The 24,519-nt window shown below is 40.8% G+C and overlaps 1 protein-coding gene and 1 long non-coding RNA gene across 2 annotated transcripts in view; one reads left to right on the top strand and one right to left on the bottom strand.

Moving 5' to 3' along the window:
* Positions 1 to 24,519, top strand: part of MAML3 (mastermind like transcriptional coactivator 3) — a 357,082-nt gene that overhangs the window by 252,193 nt on the left and 80,370 nt on the right. The window lies entirely within an intron of this gene.
* LOC137097162 (uncharacterized) lies at positions 6,772 to 15,087 on the bottom strand. The gene is made up of 3 exons (XR_010910002.1): positions 15,004 to 15,087; positions 13,066 to 13,280; positions 6,772 to 6,979 (listed from the first exon to the last, which is right to left on the bottom strand). It is a non-coding gene; the product is annotated as an uncharacterized lncRNA (long non-coding RNA).

Raw genomic sequence — 24,519 nt, 5'->3', positions numbered from 1 at the left:
GCCTAAAAAGGGCTGAAAAACCTGGCTTATACTCTAATATATACGGTAACTTGTTTTGATCTATAAAATCCTAATGGCATGGGTTGAGACCAGGAGTCCCCAAACAAAGGTCTGTGGACTGAATCTGGCCTGCCAGTGTCTTTTCCCTGACCCCCACTGCTACCACAGTGTGTGCATGCACACATGGCTGGTGCGGCAGTAAGGGCAGGTAAATGTGGTAGCAGCAGCGGTGGATATTTGGTGAGGACAAGTAAGTGTGAGCAGCGGTGGTGGGTGTATGGTGGCAAGTGAGTGTGTATGTGCAACAGCGGGTGTATGCCACAGCCCAACACATGAATGTGCACATGGTGCATGCCCAATGTATGCACCCATACACAATTAAAGTGTGGCCCAGCCCTCCACCTAAAAAGTTCGGGGACCCCTTGTCTAGACTGTCTGAAACACTCTATCTTCCTACATGAGATTATCCAAGCTTTATGATATTCTGTGGAAAAACGTCACTTGATCCCACTGTCACAAGTACAATCAGCGAGGACATGTGAGAAGGCCTTTTCAGTACCTGCTCCCAAGTTAGGATTTTAATAGGGTGCTCAACTTTTATTATTAGTCAAGTTCAGTTTTATTTGTATCCCGTCCCATCTCCCCATGGGGACTCTGGAAGGCTCACAACATATATGGCAGCCATTCGATTATTATTATGCTTTAAATACTTTAAAACTGTTTTGAGTTAGGTTATTTAATACATATTTTGCTGCTTTTGTTATACATGGATTTTTAAACTGAATTTTATCGGTGGAACTCCCCTCATTTCTCAAATTGGGAGAAAACTGATATATTAAATAAACAAATAAATTTAAAAAAATAAATTATCTTCAGAGTAAAACTATTGGATCAGTTGGATTTATTAATGTGTTGACTTGGCATTCAACAGTTGATTCCATGGATTTTTCTATTTGGGACTCAAACTAAAGACTTGTTTAGTCCAGCTTTCTGTTTCCCAAAGCCCACAAATAGGACTTGAAGTCTTGACCTCACAACCTCTGAGGATGCCTGCCATAGATGTAGGTGAAACGTCAGAATGCTTCTGGCCCAGGCATGTAGCTGGGGGGGGGGGGGGGGCTTGAGGGGCTTCAGTTCCCCCCCCCCCTGAAATTCTCATGGTGGTTCGCAAAAAGGCCTTACTGGTGCATTATTTAAACTGTTATGTTTATTCATATCATGATCTGATCACCATACTCAATATATCCCATATGGATGGGGGTATTGGGGTAATGATACAAAAGGTTTGCTAGGGTAGACCCTCTTTCACTCAGACTCAGCCCCCCCCCCGAAACTCAGCCCCCCCTGAAAAAAATTCACACACACACACCCCCAAAACGAAATCCTGGCTACGGGCCTGTTCTGGCCATACAGCCTGGAAAACATAAAACAACCTAATGACAATGATAGTTCTTTATATCTGTTGCCATCCATTATTGAGTGAATTGTATTGCTTTACTGTGCAATGTGTGAAGAACTAAGTTTTGTTTTGACACCATTCTGTTTCATATTATAAACCAGAGCTCTAAAGGTATGTGAGAGAAATTCTATCTCTCCATTTTTTTCTACTCAGTGCACAATTGTAAGTGTGCCATGCCCTCTTTACTTGACTTGTTGCTAAACTCCGCAGCCCTAGATGTTGCACATTGTAGACATCTTTGTATATCTGTTCCAGCTCTGTGATCATTTTGGTTGCCATTTCTTGCACATTTTCCAGCTGTACGATAATCCTTTTTGAGATGCAGTAACCAGAACTGTACACACAGTATTTCAAGTGTTGTCCCACCAGGGAAGTAAATCCTCTCTTGTCTCATTCTCATGTGCTTATAAATTGTACAAATTCTGTAATTAAACTACAATAGATGCTGTCTTGTAGCATCAGACAGCTTGTTTGCATTTTTATCAATGAGCCAGTCCTTCTCTGCTTGTTATGTGTGTTTCTGCTTTACTTCATAAGGGGAAATGGCAATAGTTTGCAGAGCCATTTTCAATAGATTGTAGAAATCATCACAGCAACAACAAAAAGTATGTGTCTCATTTTCGGATTGGAGATGAGAAATGTTGCCTGGCCATCCCAAAACCATTTGTCAGCTTGACTGATAAATAACAAATACCCGTATATATTCAAGTATAAGCCGAGGCACCTAATATTAGCACAAAAAACTGGGAAAATGTATTGACTCGAGTATTAGCCGAAGGTGGGAAATGCAGCAGCTAATGGTAAATTTCAAAAAATAAAAATAGATACCAAAGAAATTACATTAATTGAGGCATCAGTAGGTTACATGTTTTTGAATATGTCCATAAAACTTTAAGATAAGACTCTCCAACTCTGATTAAATAATTATTCTAACCTTCTTCAATGTAAATGTGCTTATGTATCCTTCCAATAATCACCATAGTTTATTTTAACTATGCATTTTGGGGAAAATGCTACATGTATATGAATAAGGAAAAGTGGGAAATACTGGTATTGGAAGGAGGTGGGAAAGAAGAACTGGAAATGTGAAAATGTTGGCATGGGAAGGTATGGTTGAAAACGTGGGGAAATGAGATGGAAAGGGGTAACTGGAAAAGTAGGACAGATTGGGGTGGGAAGGGGTCAACTTTGGAAGGGGGCATGACTAAGGTGTGAAGGGGGGGCTGGAAACTGGGAAAGGTTAGGGTGGAAAGAGGGACTGGAAGAGTGGGGAAAATCCCAGTCTAGAGTGTTAAGGGGAGAATTCTTGCCCTCCCCTTTTCCTTCCTTTTCTTCTCTTCCATTCCTTCTTTCCCATCTTTTCTTTTCCCCAACTTCTCTCCCACCTCCTTTCCTCCCTTCTTCCTTTTTCTCACTCCTTCCCTCCCTCTCTTTTCCTTCCTTCTTTTTCCCATTCCTTCCTTCTTTCTTCCCTTCTACCTCCAACACTCCATGCCAACACTCCATACATCGTGCTCTGGAATCCATAGGGTGATGCCATTTCTGAGGAGTTGCCACCTTTGCAAAGGAGAAAGGCAGCGACAATGTGCCCCTTTCCCTTTAGGGGCCAATGCCACTGAGAGGGAAGGAGAGGAAGGAAGGCTCACGAGAGGGATGGAGAGGAAGGAAGGCAAGCACACGAGAGAGCTGAGAACTGGGTTGCTGTGCAAAGAAGTGAGGGTCCTGGCGAAAAAGTGTGGTGTCGAAAGAAGGGCTTCTTTCAGCCCCACACCTTCCCACCAGGACTCTTACTTGAGTATAAGCCGAGCAGGGCTTTTTCAGCCCTAAAAGGGCTGAAAAACTAGGCTTATACTTGAGTATACATATTAATTTAGCAAATTTTCTTAAAACCATTAAGTCACACATTTATTTAAACTCATTATGATTTTAGTAGTTTTATTTTCACTCCATTTACATCAATCCTTGGCACGGACCTCTATATTTGTGCCTTTTACTTGATCTACTCATCACAATACCAGATACCCTTACCTGCCACTTTAGACATCATTGGTGTACATGTGAAGTTAGGAATTTAAATGTGTTTGTTTGTTTGTTTATGCTTTGCATGTGCATCACTTTAAACTTAATAACGTTGAACTGCATTTGTTGTTTTGTTGCCCATTTCCTCTGTTTGGATCCTGTTGGAGATCTCTGCAATCAGTCTCTCTTTCTCTTTAAAATTGTCCTAAATAATTCAGTATCATCTGCAAACTTGGCCATATCACTGCTCACCCCTAACTCTGAATCATTTATGATCACATCAAAAAGCACAGGTCCCAATACAGATCCTCTGGGACTCCATTCTACTTCTTGCGTTCCTCCACTGAGAGAACTGTTCATTTATTCCTACTCTCGGTTTCCTGTTCTTTAAACCAGTTAATGATCCATAAGAGGTCTTATCCAGAAATTGCTAAGCTTGTTCAGGAGTCTTTGATGAGAGCTTTTCTCAAATGCTTTTTGAAAATCTCGATACACAATGACTACTGGCTCCCTTTCAAAGACATACACAAAATTAGTGAGAGAAGACTTACCCTGATGGAAATCTCGTTAGTTCTTTGCTGTGTATTCCCACGTGCTTGAAAGACATTACATTTAATAATGATTCCCATAATTGTATTCAGAACAGGCATTAACCCAAACAGCCTGCAATTTTCCTGATCCTTTAAGAGAAAAATCTGGTGTTTACATTGGCAACTTTCCATTTGTCAGGTTACACGCCACCCCCAAATCTTTGGGGCCAGTTGCATATTTATGTTAGAATGTCAGCAATTTCCCATTTTGAGTTCTTTAAAAACTCTCAGGTGGAGACCACCATGATTCTGTGGCATTTTTTTCAATTGAATTTGAACCAATAGGTTGTACAATTTCATCTCTTGTCAGCACTATTCCCTTCCTTGACCCTAATACTTAACCTGTTGCTAGTGGCAGTTCAAAGAGCGAACAAGGCTGTAAAGGGGCTTTTTGTAAGCTGACTATGGATACCTTAAAGCTTTTTTCCTCTGGTTTTCATTTCTTATTTCAAATTATAATCCTGAACTAACAGAATATGTTGCTTGAGATTCATATATTACTATATGAATTTGAGATGCATCAATTACAAATGCAAGCAACACTGTTTTAAAGAGTTAACTTTGATGTGACAGCATTGAGTTTTTTAAATGCAGTTGTCCATTTTATGGTTTTAGATTCCAGTCTTCACAATTAGTAAAGCAACCTAGGCTTGTTTTCAATGGTGCTGTAAAACTTGTTGGCAAGGCCCCTGCTTCCAGCAAGCCTTTAAGCTGAATTTGGGTGGCATTTGAGGCTGCCCAGGCTATGTAAACACTTGCCAGAGCTGTTATTATGAAATGTATGGGCCAGTAGCTGGCAGCAAACCTTTTAGCATTTTTTTAAACTCGTAGCATCCTATTATTACATAATGGATTTTAAACAGTAAGACAAGGTTTGTCTACTCAAATAGTTTACTCAATGATTGCTACTCTGTTCACTGACTTTTAGTGGACATCTACTTGATGAACTAGTAGCTTAGTGGCGAAGCACATGTGTTGCTTATGGAAAATCTTATGTTTAACCACCTGGGACGTCAATTTAAATATAGGTGTGCACCTTTAGTGAGTTTGGCAGCAAACCTCTCCTCCTAGAATGCAGCACAGTTATGACCTATGTTCAAAATTACACAGCAGACATTCAGTCTGGTTTTGGGAAATACCAGTTATCACTTACAGCAAGTGATGTGTAGGCGTAAAGGAACTACAGGCACCAGATCTTGTCTGAACTTGGAAACTAAGCAGGATTAACTTCGGTTAGTACTTGGATGTGATATCACCAAATACCAGGTGCTGTAGGCTGTATTTCAGAGGAAGGAACTGGCAAAACCACCTCTGAGTATTGTTTGCTTAAGAAAACTCTTACGAAATTAATGGGGTCACCATAGGTTAACACACAGCTTGAAGGCATATACACACAAATATGACATGTGAAGGCTACTTACCTTATTTTCAAGGAGAAACAGAGTTCCTAGAGCAATGATTCTCAAACTTCCTAATGCTGCAACCCCTTAATACAGGTCCTCATGTTGTAGTAACCCCCAACCATAAAATTATTTCTGTTGCTACTTCATAACTGTAATGTTGCTACTGTTATGAATCGTAATGTAAATATGAATCATAATGTATCTGATATGCAAGATGTATTTCATTCACTTGACCATATTTGGCACAAATACCTGTTATACCCAAATTTGAATACTGGTGGGGTTGGAGGGATTGATTTTGTCATTTTGAAGTTGTAGTTGCTGGGATTTATAGTTAGCCTACAATCAAGTAGCATTCTGAACTCCAGCAACAATGGAATTGAACCAAGTGTGAATACTGGTGGAGTTTGGGGAAAATAGGCCTTGACATTTGGGAGTTATAGTTATTGGGATTTATAGTTCACTTACAATGAAAGAGCATTCTGAACCCCACCAACAACAGAATTGGACCAAACTTCCCACACAGAACCCCCATGCCTTGAAGGAACTTGCTGGTGCAGGCCTCCATCCGGCCTCACACACTCTCCCTTACCCGCACATGCCCACCGCGCTGCCATGTGCTGAGCACGCCTGTTCTTCCCTCCTCACTTGGTGTCTCAAAAACAGCTGTCCCCTTGGCTGAGGGGCCAGCGAATCACAGCAGAGGAGGGCTTTTGGTGGGAGGATTCACAGTCTGTTTCCAAAAAAGAAGAGAAAGGCAGGCAGAGAGTACTTCAGCCTTCTCTGCCAAAGGGGTTCCTCAGACCATCAGAAATATGTTTTTGATGGCCTTAGGTAACCCCTCTACAACCTCCTCATGAACCCCCCCCCCCCCCGGGTTCCCAAGAAACACTGTCCTAGAGGCTTCCAGGTCAATGGCTATCTTTATTTTTAACACCCCCCCCAAAAAAAAAAAACTTCCAGCAGTGGACCATATACATCCACAGTCCATACAAAAATCCATCCAGATAAAGGAGCCAAATAATAGATGATTGGCAAATACTGCAGGGCGGGTGCCAGTCAGAATAGAGAATACTGGACTAGATGGGAAAAAACATCATGTTCCCATTTCATTAATATTAAAAGTTTCCCTGTTTTGCTGTTCCTTTGGAAATTTACAATCAAGCTTTTATTTGGAAGTGGAGAGCGGTGATAGTGTAGCAGAATGAACTATGTGAAATTAAGCTATGCAAATATTTGCTTTATTAGTATATTTTTATCCAAGATGGAGCATTTTTATTAACTTGGCCAATAGATTTTATTTATCTTAGTGGAGAAAGCACAGGCCTCCAAATAGAATGATATCATGATGTTGGGCTTACTTTCTTGATCCTTTTAGAATCAGTGTTGGGCATTGCTGGGAAGTTAATACACAACCCCCAGTTCTTGTATGGATCAACTGTATTGAATCAGCATGAAGAAAATGTTTTCAGCAAACATTCTCCATGAGCCATGTGAATTCTTCAACACTGCAAAACACAAACCAAACAAGTAAAACAAAACAGAATGGTGAGGACAGAAAAGTTTACACACATGAACTTCCTTATCTTTGCTCTCTCCAACCCCCTGTTGAGGAGCTCCATGGCGTAAAAATGCTACTTTTAAAATAAGTGAAAAGGAGAGGAGCAGGTTAAACCCCAACCCACCACAATAGCAGGAGTCTTGTTGCAGATCAATGCATGTTTGGCATAGGCGTTTGCTGGGGTCTATTTCTAGACACAAAGAACAAAAAGTCTCTGGCGAGCGCTGACACCAGAGACTTGTTTAAAATGGCAGTCCTTTGTCAGGGCGTTTCTGCATAGAGGTGGCTCTCTTTCTTTTACCAGCTGCTGATTCTTTGGCACTGAGCTGGTAGGAGAAGCATCAGATGTTTCCTTGGAGTGTCTCTTTGCCTTCCCCTTCTCCTTTCTCCTCTCCACAGTCCCCATGCTTACTCTGTGCTCTTCTGGCTCCCCACTCCCCAAATTGAACATGTACAGATTTTACGGTTCACTGGAGAATAAGTGGCTGTCATTTCACAGACGGGCCAGGATGTAATTAGCCACAATGCATCGAAGTAATGGAACAGATGTCTCTTTGTAAACTGAGTTTGCTGTTGCACACTCTGTGTGTGTGACCTGCCGATTGCTCAGAGCAATTCCTCCCAACCCCCCTCTCCCCGCCTCTTTCCTTCTCTCTGTTTCTCCGCCAAGGTCTTAACTTGCTCATGGAGTGGTGTCTGCTACGTTTTCCTCTCTGTTCCCCCTCCTGTTGCAGGTGAGCCTCCAGAAGGCATAAGAATGCTAGCAAACAGAAGCTGCCTTTATCGATGGAGTAACTCAGTGTATGAAAAGATGACACCTACCCTTTATACGATAATTTGCAGTTTCAAGTAGCACTTGGTGTTTTGTAATATGATAGTAAAATCATGAATTGTTGTGGTGGTGTCTGGACTAATATTTTGAAATGGAAATAAAAAGAGCTTTATTCCTGTTACACAATCAAATTAATATTTATGGTTGAAGTTGTGAATTGGGATGAGGGTTGATTGGAAAGCAGTGACACACAAAAATAAGTGCAAGCAAGGAGAACTGTTTTTGTGGATGGTTCACTCGTGTGATTTATGATCCTTGTGCTTTTCAGAGAATTGGTGTTAGATCAGTAATAGGGCAGAAAAAACAAGTAGGAGTGTGATAAACCTGGATACTGACCTATTCACTTCTCACACTTGGAACTACGTCATAGGGTTCCTTTGAGAACCTCATCATAGGTATGATCTGATCAGGTTTCTCGCTGGCCCCACATTCACGTTAGCTTATATGCATATCCAAATTCAGGATGTGTGAAGAGTTTGCTTTGTTATTAAAAAAGAATGAATGAGTGAAAACAAATTGACTCAGTTTACATTTTACATTCTGTCCTAAAGCACAAGGTCTCAGGGTGACACACAGACAAAAAGCAATATAAAACTATTTGAAATAGTGTAACACATGTTTAGGAGCCGCTGGTGGTGCAGTGGGTTAAACCGCTGAGGTGATGAACTTGCTGACTGAAAGGTTAGTGGTTCAAATCTGGGGAGCGGGATGAGCTCCCACTGTTAGCTCCAGCTTCTACCAACCTAGCAATTTGAAAACCTACAAATGTAAATAGATCAATAAGTACTGCCTTGGTGGGAAGGTAACGGTGCTCCATGTGGCCATTCTGGCCACATGACCTTGGATGTGTCTACGGACAACGCTGGCTCTTCAGCTTACAAATGGAGATGAGTACCACTCCTCAGAGTTGGACACAACTAGACTTAATGTCAAGAGAAAACCTTTACCTTTACTTTAACATGTGTTTACACATTAAAACAATTTTAATAATTTAAACCATATACCACTACAGATTCTAACCAAGATCTTTAGAATTCCTCAGGCATGTGTTAACATTCAGACACATTTCCAAAATGAAGTCAACATTGATGCCAGTTAGACCCCCAAGGAAAGGGCATCCCACAAGTAGGGTGCACAACGAAAAAGGCTCTTCCTTTGTCACAAGCCACCCTCCTATTGAACATAACCTTGGTAGTATAGAACCAACTGGTTGAAGCACAGATGGCATTAGGTTAAAGCATCCAAATCCTGAAAGCAAAACTTGTGAAGCACTATCCTTAAGTGAGAACAAAGTTTACTTTGCAGAAGAAAGTTACTGTGTGTTTGCTTAAGCATAGACAATAGTTATGTGTAGGAGCATACAAGGCAGCATATAAGAAAAAAGATCAAATAAAAAGTGAAGTATAACATGCATACTCATTAATTCATTGCCAGATGCTGAAGTTTTATGAAAAACAACAACATGACAAGTATCATATATTTAAACCTTTAAAATGTATACTTGAAAGTCAGTCGTTCACATGGCACAGACTTCCAAGTAAGAATATGTGTAGCCTTACAGTTATACGAAGTGCTGCAAAACATACAACTCATGTTGGCAAGCCAACATCGTTAGCATCAGATAGCAAAAGCAACTCTCTCTCACGCACATCATCTAGCAAGTGGGATGAAGCAGGTGCTTTCTTCATTGCTGTTGGTGAAAAATCCCACCTTTATAGCATAAAAACTTCAGAGTGCAGGTGTAGTTAGACACGTTATAAACTACATTATTTTAAACTAATCCAAAACCATTATGATTATATTTCAAATTGAGCAAAGGCTCTTTTTGTCTTCATAGTCTTGTTTTATAGATGAACTCTCTGGTTGCTATTTACAGTTGAGACATTCAAGTTGACCCATGGTTTAAAGCGGTGGTTCCCAACCTTTTTTTTGACCAGGGACCACTTGACCAGGGAACACTTTGACCTGGGATCACTCTCCAACATTAGTACCAAAAGGGTTACGAATCAGTTCTTGATCAACTTTAGATTCAATTTGGTTATTTGGGGTACTGATTCAGAAAATTGCATTGGATAGACCACAGCAGATCTAGTTTCTGGTACAGAACATATGCCATCCAGTAGTTGCCATCTGCTCACCCACAGAAAACCATATTTAATAATCTAGAGCTGATGTAGTCTATCTAATGCAATTTTCTGAATCATGACCCCAAATAACCCTAGGAACAGGTCTAAAACGAAGACACCAAGGTACCCCCCCACTGACAGGTGGCACCACATGGAATGGTTCTGCTCAGGGAGTGGGAGGAGAAGGAGAAGCAGCAGTCAGGAGGCTTGTTGTCACACCTTTTGAGGGTAGTCAGCCTCTCCCCTCCCAACATCCTTGTTGCCTCAGCACTATAAAAGGGTTTCTCATTGAAATGGTGTAGTAACAGTGAGGTTGCGAACCGTATTTTAGTTCTTGGGGACCACTAGTGGTCCATGGACTACAGGTTAGGAACCACTGGTTTAAACTAATGATAGTTTAGAACCCAGCCTATGATTTAAGTTTCCAGATATATAGAAAGCAAAGTCCACTTGGGAACTGCTTCTCTGCTTTCATATTTTGTCTTCTGAGGGCTTCAACTCAATGTCTGTGGTCTTTCTGCGCAAAGCAATGACCATACTTATTTGCCACTTAGACATCCAACTGCAGCACTGTTTTACAAACCCACTTCATATCGCAATTCCTGTGTCCAGCTTTCTTTTGTTTTGTCAGAATCTAATCATACTAAAGTAGATGAACTTACTCTCTTAAACATTGATTGTTTAAGTTTATTGTTTTGGGACAAACACTAGTAAAGTGTCTTAGTTACCATTGTTTAAAACATTATAAGTAATCTAAAATGGCATCCCTCAGCTGTCAGGAGTTTGTACCCAAGGTGCCTTGGAACAACGAACATCTTTCTGTATGGCCTTTCACACCTACTTGGTGATTCAAACATGTAAATTTGACTTATGCAATTCTACAGCTTTTTTTTGTAATGCTTTCACATATGTAGTGGAATTACAGTGACAAGTGATGTGTCGCTTTCTTTACCCCATTTCTCAGATTCTCACAGAAATAATCATGGATAAAAACCTATATTTGCATCCAACAATTCCTAACACGTTTTTGGAATCTTTGTATTTTAGATAGAAAAGGGAGGCCTCAGTGTTACTGAGCAATGCAGAAAGCAAATTATGACAGCTCTGAAGAGAGAAAATTGTGGTAGAAATACTGAACAGACTTGTGGTTGAGGCCACAGCTCTCTCCAGGGGCTAGAGCATGAAGATTGCTTTGTTATCAACACTCAAAGCCCACCTGTTGTACCCATATATCCTAAGGGCTTTCTGTGAAAATAAATTAACATGGTAAGTTTCAGGTGGGGATAGCAGCATCACTTAATCATGCTGAAATTAAAAGAGGCATATTGCAAGAGGAACTATTTTGTTTCCGATTATGCCACATCAGGATCCCACGGCATGTAACGCTTCGCAGATGGCCAGGCTTGTTCTACCCCTGTTCACATACCAGGGGTCACTAGCTGAGGCCATGGGTCGGACTGCCCATGTCAGCTTTGCATGCGTTTATTTGATTTGTTTCTACAGTAATTTGAGTGGTGTCAGTGAAAGTTTCACATGCATTTAGAACTAAAACACACAATTTTTATGCTTTCACAATGTGTGGTAAGGTTGCTTTTGAAGGTGAAAGTTGAGATGGCAAAGAACTCATGTTTTATCCACATGTCTACTGTATAAAGCATTGGTCAGAAGCTGATAAATATAGTTTTCATAAATGCATTGGGAAGTTTACTCCTACTTGCTTTTAATGTAGTGTACTTGCCCGGGACTTTCATTCGTCTATGAATGATTTTGAGAATTGCTTCTGAAAGAGTTGCACATGAGAATGTTGTCATCATTGCTGTGTTTTTCCTTGGGGCACCACTGAAGTTGAGCATCACATTCCCGAACAGGGTCCTCAATTTTTTAAAGCAGAGAGCCCGTTCATGGTCCCTGAGACAGTTGCGGGGGTGGACTAGAGTTTGAAAAAAAATGGACAAATACTTATGCACACTGCACATATCTTATTTGTAGCACAACCCCCCCTCAAAAAACCCACAATATTTAAAGTGAAGAACAAATTTAACCATCATATTTTTACCAGTATTTCAATGGTAAGAAGCATGGATTTTCTTTTGGCTGATTAGATAGTTAAGTTAATTAGAAATATTGTTTTTGTGTGCCAATCTTAAGTCTAAAGCAGTGGTTCCCAACCTTTTGTTGACCAGGGACCACTTGACCAGGGACCACTTTCTAAGGTTAGTACCAAAAAGGTTATGAATCAGTTTTTGGTCAACTTTAGATCCAATTTGGTTATTTGGGGTGCTGATTCAGAAAATTGCACTGGATAGACCACATCAGCTCTAGTTTCTGATACAGAACACATGCTATCCAGTAGTCACCATCTGCTCACCCACAGAAACCCATATTTAATAATTTAGAGCCATGGACCTTATTTTAGGTCTTACAGCCCACAGGTTGGGAACCACTGGTCTAAAGTTTAGGGTGGGGGTTGGGTAAATGACCTTGGAGGGATGCATCTGGCCCACAGGCCTTCATTTGGGAACCCCTGTTCTGCAGGCTTGGACTTTTTGTGATGTTTAGCATCTTTCACATTCCTACACAGCATTATTTTGGTTTCCCCCCTGTTACTTTGCATTATGGTTTATCACCTGAAGATAAACTGAAAGTATCAAAAAGTAAAAATGTAAAGAAGAGAAGCAAGAAGATGACATGAAATGCGTCATGCCTCCTTAATGCCATGTACTTTCTAAATTTGCTATCCAGTTGATTTGCTATATGGGAAGACTGTTGTTGAACAGTATTGTTTATAGGCAGTGTTTACATCAGGAAAACACTGGCTTGGCATTTTGTGGTACTTTAAGATTGTAATAAGTCACTTTTAAAGTTTCATCTTTTGGGTTCTCCCCCATTCCACCACTTTTTTCCCATGAAAGCACTTCCTGGGGTCACTGCCGACATCCCAGGAACCTAAATAGAAATCAACTAGTCAAGAGTTTGCAACTGTGTGCTTGTCTGCATCACCACATCTGCCTGGTGCCACAAGGGAAACACACATGCAGAACCCTTGCCTAGATTGCTGTGGAGAAGTGAACTGACCTCAGATGATGCAGTTTTCTCTCTTCATCCATTACTTTTTCATGGATCCCTGCTCGTCCTTCTCTGTTTGTGTTCTGGTTCAATAGGTCTCATAGCTGATGTGTTCTGGTTCAATAATTCTCAAGACCCATTTGGATTACCAAAGGCACCGTTCGTAAGAGTACATTGTTGCAGGGAAAATCCATTTACAGGTCATGTAGAGATTGCAGCTAAACCTGAAGGAACAAAGGAGTTCAGGGGTAGTGGTGGTGGTGGTAGATGATGTAATTGTTCCTGCTTGTCAAACAAAAAAAATCCTAAAGCTTCAGCATGAGAGCTCTGGATCAGCTACATTTTCTACCCATAAATGAGTAGAACCCCTTTGAGGCCATTGTTCCAAATGCAGGTTAACATGAAACTAAAATTTGAAAGTGATGTGTTTGTTGATTTCGGTTGGCTTATTAAAACAAAACATATTTCATCTGATTTGTTTTGGCCCTTTGTTTCACTTTCTGTGTCTTTTGTTTTGAAAAAACTTGTTGGGTGGTAAACTTTGCAAATTGTACTTTGGTACCAGTTGCCTTCCTTTTCTCAGAGAAACCGAGAAAGAAGTTGTTACAAAAAGTAAGATTGGTTCTTGTGTTAGGAAACACAAGGGAATTTGTATTTTAGTAAGCGTTCTCTGGCACATTAATTCAGAAGTGGTTTGTTTTCCCTTAACAGCAGGCAATTACATGGCATTCTGGAAGAGACAGTACAAGTGACAATTTTTATGATATACCCAGTGTATCTAGACAGCTTCTTTTAAGAAAATTCTATCTACTGTGTGCTAGAAAACTGTTGGCAGCATGCACCACTTTCACATGCTACCGCAAAGGCAGGTCGTTGCTTTTAGGGCTGGCTCTACTGTTAGGGAGAGTGAAGCAAATGTAGGTGCTGGAGGATAGGCAGGATGATTGAGGACAAAGTTATAAGAATAGCATACGATCTACCTGGGCCTAACGTGTGTTTTGAAGTTTGATGGGAGACTAGGTTGTCCACTTATGTGTATATTGCATATGCTTATTTATATGTATAAATGCACATTCAAAAATGATTTTTAATGTAAATCAAAACTGGTATGTGTACGTGTGCAATATATCTTATCCCAGCAAGGAAGACTGTTGTCACTGAGTCCGCTGTCAAAGTTCTAACTATGGATGGACAGCTTCAAGGTCCTTCATCTCCCTTCTTCTGGTGCTTTTGCTTTAGATCAGACTGGAAATTAACAATCTTTCTGATAGGAAATACTGTCACAAAGTAGAGGAACTGCTTACCAGCCAGGAATCAACTTTTCCTTCACAGACTTTCCTCTGTGACCACACACACACACACTTACATATACACACATACATAGACAGCAAGCTCAAATGCCTTCATTTCCCAACAGTTCCTTCCAAAATGGTGATAGAAAGATTCCATTCATATCAACATTTTAAGAGGGAGGAAAATGGAGATATTTGGCGATAGTACAGAAGGACACCATCTTCTCCTTTGTCTTGGGGAACAAAGTTACATTGGACATTCCTGTTCTATGTAACAACTATGTATCTCCTGAGTCTTTTCTGTTTTTGAAGAAAAATCAAGGTGGACACAAACACACAATATACACACCCAAGAGTCTTTTCATACGTATCTTTCCTCTTCTCTTTAAACATTACAGAATAGATGGGGTCCATTCTTGGCAGAATGGCCTCAGTAGAAACCCACCTTCAACTGTACTGACTCCTGTGCATTTAAGTAGCAAGTCTATAAAAGACAAATCAGGGCTTATTGATAGATCTCTTGCTGGGTTACAGTTAATCTGATTCAGGAAAAAAAAACATTAATTCAAATGGAAATAAAACCACAGCAAAATGACATGTCCTACTTGCAAATAATTACTTTGTGTTCTTTGCCTGTAAGATAAAAGTCTCTTACCTGCTGTCCAGCTTTAAATTTTGTATTAGAGAATCTGAGGAGTCTAATAGATCTCATGGAGCTTTGTACTTCAGTGTGCCTGGGAGTGTGGTTCACAGTGCTTAATTGGTTCCAGTCTTGTGACAACATTTTGTGCGTATGACCAGGTCTCCTAAGTCAATATTTTGCACTTGTTCGCCTTGTTCTGCATATCTGCAATTACAAAAAAAGATCCCATAAGCCCAAGGTCTGTCTAGCAACAGAAAACATTGGGATAAATGCCAGAAGATTGTAATTTCCTAAAGCTACCTTGCAGATGTTTAAGAAACCCCCCCCCCTTGGACCCTGTTAAGACATTCTGTTCCTGGAGCTTTTATCTTCCAAGGCCAAAGAAGGCCTGTATTTTTTCCTCATCAGTGGTGGCAGTCTGGAAGGAGAGTGTGGACCAAAGCACCCTCCCAGTCTCTTTTTGGTTAGAGTCCTGCATATGAGGTAGAAATAACACTGAAGGAGGTTTTAAGGTAGACTGTTTGGCTGCAATGAAGGAAGACAGCAACAGTTGATAACAACACTAATGAGCGTTGACTAAATGAAGATCCAGTAACTCCCAGTATTTTAAGTATTTGTTATGATGAGGAAATTTATTCAGTTAGAGTTTCTTCTATTGTTGTTTTTATATAACATGACTTGCAATCATTGCCAAAATGTGTCTTTCTACCCAACTAATAGAAGAGACAACATAGCGGCTCACACGTTGAGCTGGAATGCTGGAAACTCCAGTTCAGATCTCTGGTCATTTGTGGACGTCATTAAGTTGCCTTTAAGAGTTTATTCCTTCCAACTTAACATACATCACAGGGTTGTTGGAAGCTTATAGGACTGAGAAACTTGGAGAAAGTCTGGGACATAGAGGATTTTCCCTAGAGTTTCCGATATCTCAACAAGCAGAGCTCACTTTGAATTCACCCTGTCATGTTTATATTTTGTGTGTTATTTTAAGTCTGGTGTGTATATTACTTCAGTGCAGAGTTGACCAGCTTGTGACCATCAGAGGTGGTTGGACTGTGGTACTCATCATCCTTCATTTTCCATACAGATTTTAACTGATGGGAGTAGAGTCAGTAATTTCTGGAGGATCACAAGTTGGCCACTCCTGGTTGAGGGTAACACATATACTACGAGGTTTAGGGCTATCTATCTGTCTATCTATACACACACACACACATATATGTAAAACATTGAGCCAAGGTGTTGTAGGTGTTTGAGTGCTAGACCAGGATTGTGGGATGCCTGCATCCAAATTCCAACTTGGATGTGAAACCACTAGGAAATTTGAACAAGTCACTCTCTCTTAGGTTTAGGGGAGAGTGTTGGTGTAGAACTCTGGGGGACCAGGTTCAGCCATGGAAATGTACTGAATCATCTTCTGGGAATCATGCTAACTCAGCCTAGGCAGCAATCACTTCCCTGAATAAATCTTACCAAGAAAACTTTAGCACAGAGTTGCCATAAATGGAAGTCACCTTGAAAGCAAACAACAACACTGCATAGTACTACGTATGTTACTCATATCTGCTGTAGTAATGGGCTTCACTCTACAAACTTCTGGGTTGTGAAACTGTTGCATCCTGTTAAAGTATGACACTCTTAATACTCTTCAGAGGTTTCCAAAGACATATCAATACTCACTAAAATGATAATGCAGATTAAAAAAGATTAAGTCTGAACTGCTATAGAAACTGTAGTTTAGATACTCATTCTGTGTATAAATCCATCTGAATACACTAGGGCTTAACTCTTGTGGATGTTAAAGTGATCTCTACCTTAATTATTTCATCAAACATATGAGACAGTAAAGGCTGAGAGCAGAAAAAACACACCTATTTTATCCATGGAACCTGTAAACCAAGACCCGAAAGTACATAGGGACACACAGGTTCTTTCCTCGGGATCCTGAGACTTCAGATTAGAATTATTGACTGAACTGGCAATGGGAGATATAAATTAGAGGTACACTTTATCAGATTGAACATTCCAATTTCACAAAGTGAAGGGACTCCTTGTACAAGTGTATATGCGTGCACACAGAGTAATGGCCCATGAGAACAATCATTCTAGAACATCAATTTCTCTTTCTCCATTCACATGACTGGTTATCTATTGCTCCTCTTTGCCACAGTCTGCTTCAGCAGCTCCATGGCATTTGGAAACAGAGGAGTCTGACTTTTCTCCCAGTCTCTCCTTGGCTTGAAGTAATTGTCTATATTTAGGTCAGTGATGTGATGAGAGATGTTTATGTGTTTCTGCCGAAAAGTGGAAATTGCCTCTCCAGATAGCAGTGAATGGAAAATCTCTAATGGAGCCTCATTGTCCGTCCTATGCTTTGTCAAAGCAGGTCGGTATGAGAGGCACCCGTCCCTTTCAGCACAAATCGCTATACACACAAACACATAACACACAAAAGATCTTTGATCATCTCTCCACATGGTGACTGTTGTTTTTCAAGCATGTTCCATTGACCTGAAAGCAGTGTTGGAGGTGGAAGGTGGACACTATCTGAAGCTGATATTCTGGGCTCAGGGGACAATGTGATACTAGCACACCTTACCCTCAAAGGCTTTTTACCAAGGAAATGCTCAGCTGGAGAAAATAAACAGACATTTCCTTCTGCAGGGAGCTGCTAGGTTTTCTCTTCTTGCCCTTCCCCCTGCTCATTTAGGAGTGGAGGCTGTGCTTTCTTTATATTACAACAAAGAAGTGGGGGTGAAGGCAGAAAGAGGGAGGGAAGTTATGTTGAATCACTGTTAAGCTGCTCTCTTCTACTCCAAGACCTTTCACTCTAGATGTGCTTCATTAATTTGATGAGCAGCCACAAAAAAGGGAGGGTTGAGATGTTTTGCATGAGGGGATAAGCCTAGGGGCCTGCCGGAAGGTTTCAGAAAGTGAACTGCTAATGATCTTGAAGATGTACCTGTTGGGGATATAGCTTTTGATTGGAACTCCTATTGGCTACTTTGCACAAATGGAGGAGTTCTTGATGAGATGAGCAAATCAGACTGTTTGAGGAGAGGAAAAGGTGAAAAAAATTCAGGATATGCAGTCCTCTAGATCAGTGTTTTCCAACCTTTGGTCTTCTGAGTGTTTTGGACTTCAGCTCCCATAATTCCTAATAGCTGGTAAATTGGCAAGGATTTCTGTAGGCTGAAGTCCAAAACAACTGGAGGACCAATTCTAGATGTTGGTGATCTGCAACTCCCGTTAGCCCAGGCCAACACAGCTCATGGTTGAGGGTTGGTGGGAACTGAAATCCAACCATTTTTAGAGGAAATGTCTGTTTACATGTTTCCCACACTTAACTTGTGAAGATAGGTGTCTCATACCACACCATCTTCACATCTGCCTGACCCTCCAGTTATTCTACTCACTTCACATTAAGTGGGGAAGAAATTATCTAGTGTAGTGGTTCCCGATTTTTGGGCCTCCAGATGTTTTGGACTTTGCACCCACAGTTCCTAACAGCTAGTAAGCTGGCTGAGATTTCTGGGAGTTGAAGTCCAAAACACTTGGAGGCCCAAAGGTTGGGAACTACTGTTCTAGCGGTTGTATTAGCAAGTCAGGTGAATACTTATTCTAAAAAAATCCAACAAAGATATTTTTGAAAAAAAATAAGTATCAAATCAAAACATTTCCTTGTTTTTCACGATGCACATCAAGTCTCAGCAAATTACCATTTATATTCTCCATCATGTCAATACTAAGATTTTCATAATTTCAAAACTGAAGACATACTTCAGCATGTCTTTCCAGCATATATGGCTATGTATGGTTGCATCAAGACAGATGGTGTGAGCCATATATATTGCAGTAATCTATACAGGGTTTGCATGATACTGACAAAAAAAAAAGACTGCTGTGCATATTTAATAGCCAACCTGTAATGTGGATATTACAAATATAGGCTTGCTCTTCCCATCACCCTTTTTCTGCCCTCTTCTGCCCGAATTCCATCTTCCTCTTCCTAGTTTGAGAGGTCCATCATGTTCTATGATGGTCTGACTCAAGAAAACATAGCTTGCAATGTAGAATTGGACATCATCCTTCAAACTGAGTTCCCAGTTTTGGTTGATAGCAAACTATGGTTTGTGTGACACAGGATTTAAGAGAACCGGAGTATGTTAAGGGAGAAGAAAGGAAGAGCATGTGTTCTGAAGTTCATTCATAACTGTCCAAACATAGTTGTTAGACTGCTGTTTCTAAGCCTGACCTATCTCTGTAGCATGCCTACTAAAAGTGGGAGCTAAAATCCTGCATTTAGGAATATGGCACAAGAAAAAAACATTAATGAGATACAACTGGTGCACTATGTGGGGATTCCAGCTGTTTCTTTTGTCTTAACTCCATGCTCTCATCATTTAGTACAGCATTTCTCAACCTGGGGGTCGAGACCCCTGGGGGGCTCATGAGGGGGAGTGTCAGAGGGGTCACCAAAGACCATCAGAAAACACAGTATTTTCTGTTGGTCATCTGGGTTCTGTGTGGGAAGTCTGGCTCAATTCTATCGTTAATGGGGTCCAGAATGCTCTTTGATTGTAGGTGAATGATAAATCCCAGCAACTACAACTTGCAAATGTCAAGGTCTATTTTCCCCAAACTCCACCAGTATTCACATTTGGGCATATTGAGTATTCATGCCAAGTTTGGTCCAGATCCATCCTTTTTTGCTCTCTGGATGTAGGTGAACTACAACTCCAAAACTCAAGCTCAATGCTCACCAAACCATTTCAGTATTTTCTGTTGGTCATGGGAGTTCTGTGTGCCAAGTTTGGTTCAATTCCATCATTGGTGGAGTTCAGAGTGCTCTTTGATTGTTGGTTAACTATACATCCCAGCAACTACAACTTTGGTCCAGTGAATGCCTATCAGATGTTTACATTACAATTACTAACAGTAGCAAAAATACAGTTACGAATTAGCAACTAAAATAATTTTGGTTGGTGGTCACCACAATAAGGGGTCAAGAAGCATTGATGTAGTGGATTCTGCTATGTGCTATTTTCCCCTCAAGTTAAGTAGAATGATTTTATTCTGTCTTAGACATGATATATAACTCACCCGTTGATAGAGCAGGGGAAGTTGAGCTTGGTTTGTGTAAAACACATGAGAATAATAAGTTGTGAGAGTAGCAGTGCGTTGTGAGGAGTTTAAGCCCAAAAACATTTTGCTTGGTTTAGGAGTGTGATTAGAAGCCCCCAGTGGCACAGTGGGTTAAAGCGCTGAGCTGCTGAGCTTGTGGACCGAAAGGTCGCAGGTTCGATTCCGGGGAGCGGCGTGAGCTTCTGCTGTCAGCCCTAGCTTCTGCCAACCTAGCAGTTCGAAAACATGCAAATGTGAGTAGATCAATAGGTACCGCTCTGGCGGGAAGGTAATGGCGCTCCATGCAGTTATGCCGGCCACATGACCTTGGAGGTGTCTATGGACGACGCTGGCTCTTTGGCTTAGAAATGGAGATGAGCACCAACCCCTAGAGTCAAACATGACTGGACTTAATGTCAGGGGAGAACCTTTATCTTTACCTAGGAGTGTTATTAGCAGATTTAGTTACTAAGGCCACATTTTTCATTTTATTATTCTATTTGTGTTTTTAAGCTACTTTTGTTCATGCATCTATATCAAAACCTGCCCATCCAAGGCAGATTATAACAAAGATACTTAACTCAGTGGTTCTTTCTGGGCTCCGTAATAGCGGAACTAAGTTCCTGCCACACTATTACAAGAAAGAAATACGGAAAACAATAGTTCTTTGTAGCAACACTCATAGCAAATATTCCTTCAAACTTTTGTGGCCAGTAATCATAATATACAATCAGGAATAATTCAGGCCTAAACTGCCTCACTGTGCCATATGTGGCATCTGCTCTGCACAATGAACCAAGGACTATGGGTGTTTTCCCCAAAGTTCTGCTTGACAGTCCCCCAACTTCAGCTGTGCCGTAGATGCTATCTTCATTTTAAAAAGGAAGGGAAGCAGTTTGGTTGCTTATTTATTTGAACAGCCCAGCCTGATACTTACAAACTAAACAGAGATGTAATGAATGCTGTCCCAATTGGCGAGGTAAATGTTTTGATGAACAGCTACCAGAGAGACTGTGAACCTTGGATACAGACCCATGTATGTGCAAACACTGAATCTAAGGACTTTCAAAGTTCATTTGCTCTAATCTTCTGCCAAGTCTTTTCCTTTCCTAACAACTTCAAGTCCCAGGTGATGAGTACAGTTCCCCAGGGATTGAGAAGGTTTTTTCACCAACTAAAGGAATGTCTTCTTGGTTTGTCTGGACAATGGAACTAGTTAACCTTTTAAAAACAACATTAAACAGTAAGCGGTGTTGTTTACAATTCCACACTGCTGTCCTGAAATATCCTTTCAGTTTGGTTGTGATTTCAAAAACCTTGTAATAGAAGAAGGAACACGAAATCGAATGTAATCCTTCCTCCATCCTTGAGCAAAATACATTAGGCAAGATTAAGGCAGTAGCAGCCAGTATATCCATTTTAGTGGTATGTATTCACTCAGGGTTTTAGTCCAAACTTCAAAGGAGCTATCCAAAGAGTAGAACCTATTTTGAGGATCAAGGCTTGACCCCCTTGGGGAGCTGGTTTAAAGCCATGACTAAACCTGGACTGGATTCACAGCTGCCCCAGAAACTGCCAGTTCTTACTGAGTGGGAGTCAGCTTTGATGGGATCTTGCCAAGGTCCGGGACCCAATGAAAGCATCAGCTTGCTGATCTCTGGAGCCCTCTACTGGTGCGGCTCCTTCTCCTTTTCTTTCTTGAAGTTGTTCCCTACTCAGCTTCTCCTTCCAAGTAGCCACAGGAACTAGGAGATGACAGTGTGACTTTTGGATTGGCCTTTCATTGTAAAATTAACAACACACACCTCAAGCAAAAGCAAATAATTATTAGCTTTAACATCACTGAAAAACTTCTCTGGAGAAAGAAAAGAATTGTGTCTGTGATTTGTCAGGATGCAGCTGACCACAGTTCAGTTCTCCTGCAAGCTGTATTCCTTGATCTTGAAGGAAAGTTCTGTACATGTGAACAAAATGTAGTAATTAATTCCCTTGCTATTCAACTCACATATTACTTGTATATACCAGCAATGAGAATCTCACTCTGTAGGCCAGTATATCAGGTCACCATATTGGTCAATCTTGGCTGGCAGTCATTTGGAAGGAAAGTGGCATCATTTATCATATGAACTGATCCATGATTCGTTTTCAGTTAGAGATACTGATATACAGAATGTTTAAAAATGATGGATCCAATTTGTATTATTTTACATAATTTTGGAGCCCCTCATGGCGCAGTGGGTTAAACCACTGAGCTGCTGAGCTTGTTGACCGAAAGGTCACAGGTTTGATTCTGGGGAGCAGCGTGCGCTTCTTCTGTCAGTCCCAGCTTCTGCCAATCTAGCAGTTCAAAAACATGCAAATGTCAGTAGATCAGTAGGTACTGCCCCGGTGGGAAGGTAACGGCACTCCATGAAGTCATGCTAGCCACATGACCTTGGAGGTGTTTGCTCTTGGGCTTAGAAATGGAGATGAGCACCAACCCCTAGAGTCGGACACGACTGGACTTAATGTCAGGGGAAAACCTTTACCTTTACCTTACATAAGGTCTGCACTCTCCCACTGAGCTGCACCCGTGCCCTAGTATCAAGGAAGGGAGTTATGCAACCCCTGGCCAGACTGCAACTCCCATCTCTCTTTATTACGGTCTTCTTTCTAAGGCTTCTGGAAGTTCCAGTCCATCAAAATTTTAGAGAACTGCAGGATTCCCAGCCTACCCAATATAATGTGTTAAATTGTCCTTACAAAATTATTAAAAGATCTCAAACATGCTTGAGTAAACATTATTTTTTCTAAACTCCCATTTAAGAGATATGGCTCTGTGAGTGGAGACATCATTGTGTTGCTGATATATCTATAGGAGCTTTGGAACATATACTCTCCCAGTCATGCTGTTGCCAAACATGTCTCATATTGTGCAATGGGAAATGGCTGCACTGTGTATACCACCCTGATAGTTAGCTTGTAAAATGATTTCTTCCAGAACTCTTTGCTAGTTGGGTTTGTTGTTGTTTGTGAGTCACTGTGTCCCATAACTTAGATTATTGATTTTTCTCCTGGTCTAAAACCTAAAGCATCCTTTAGCTTCTGTTTGTTTTGAGGGCTGGCTGGAGGGCTTTGAGACTCCAGAGATGGTGCTGTATAAAACAGGGTTTTATTTATGTTAAATCTTGTTACAATGCTGCTGCCATATATCAAGAGAACCAATCTTGGGAGTTGCAGTGTTGCGTCAATCTGTTATTGTGGTTGAAGATTATGCAGCCTTCACCAGAATATGCTTTACTGCCCAGCAAATAAATTGTGCAGTTGGTAAGACATACCTGAGCCTGCACAGCTGGTATTCAGTTCTGTAGCTGCAAAATGTACACTTGAAAATATTGACCTGCATAATTAAACTGTCCTTTCTTGTTTCCTACTTTGCTTGCTTAAAAAATAAAAAAAAACGTGGGCTGTGGACAGTACATAAGAAAAACACTGTTTTTATTTCAAACCTTTCCAGCTCTCAGGCTGGAATAATTTCTTGAAGATTTTTCTTCCATTAGCTACCATTGTGGAGGGTCATAGAGGTTATTTTATGTAAAGGCCAAATAGTAACTGTGCACATACTGTCCTCTATTGACTTAAATAATTACCCTTTTCACCTATTTCCTCTGTTATGATTGTCTTTCTTTGAGTTCAGGTTAGTATGCTAAGTATTATGGTAGTGATAGGGCTTTATCATTTTTTCATGATACTTGTTTCTTCGGAAAGATCTTAAGTTGTTTTTTTAAAGTGCGCTCTTTATGCTTCTCACTAACTTGGGGACCCGGCAGTGCCCAGGTTATTTGAGAAAGGCATTGTTTTGTGAAGTTTGGTAATATCAGTTTGCTGTAACAGTATTTATTAGAAAAAAGCCAGTCTTTCCTTTTGTTTTTTTATTATTATTAATGCTCCCATTAGAAAATGCATAAGGATGTTGGTGAACTACAATTCTCAGAATTGTGAGTCAATTCTTCCCAAACCCAGCCATTATTCAAAGTTGACCATGGAGAATCTGGGTGCCAAGTTTGGTCCTGATCCGACACCAACTGGGTTCAGTGATATCTAGATAAAGGTGAACGACAACTCCCAGATTCCCAGGGCAATCACCCCAAAATCCAGCCAGTATTCACAGTTAGACATGTTGGTTCAGTGTGCCAAGTTTGATCCAAATCCGTCGTCGGCTGAGCTCAGTGTTCTCTGGATAAAAGTGAATGACAACTCCCAGATTACTACAACTTCCATCCTATTGAGTCAGTCCCCCAAACCCCTCCAGTCTGTTCAGTTGCTGACAAATTCCTCTGTGTTTGCTATGTGGCATAGGAAAGGGTAGGAAAGGGTTAAGGCAGAGGCAGTGGGCAGGGTCATGTAATTCCACACAAGGATCCC

This window comes from Anolis sagrei, chromosome 5, assembly GCF_037176765.1.
Source record: "Anolis sagrei isolate rAnoSag1 chromosome 5, rAnoSag1.mat, whole genome shotgun sequence".
NCBI classification, from domain to species: Eukaryota; Metazoa; Chordata; class Lepidosauria; order Squamata; family Dactyloidae; genus Anolis; species Anolis sagrei.
This window is presented reverse-complemented; position numbering and strand designations above follow the sequence as displayed.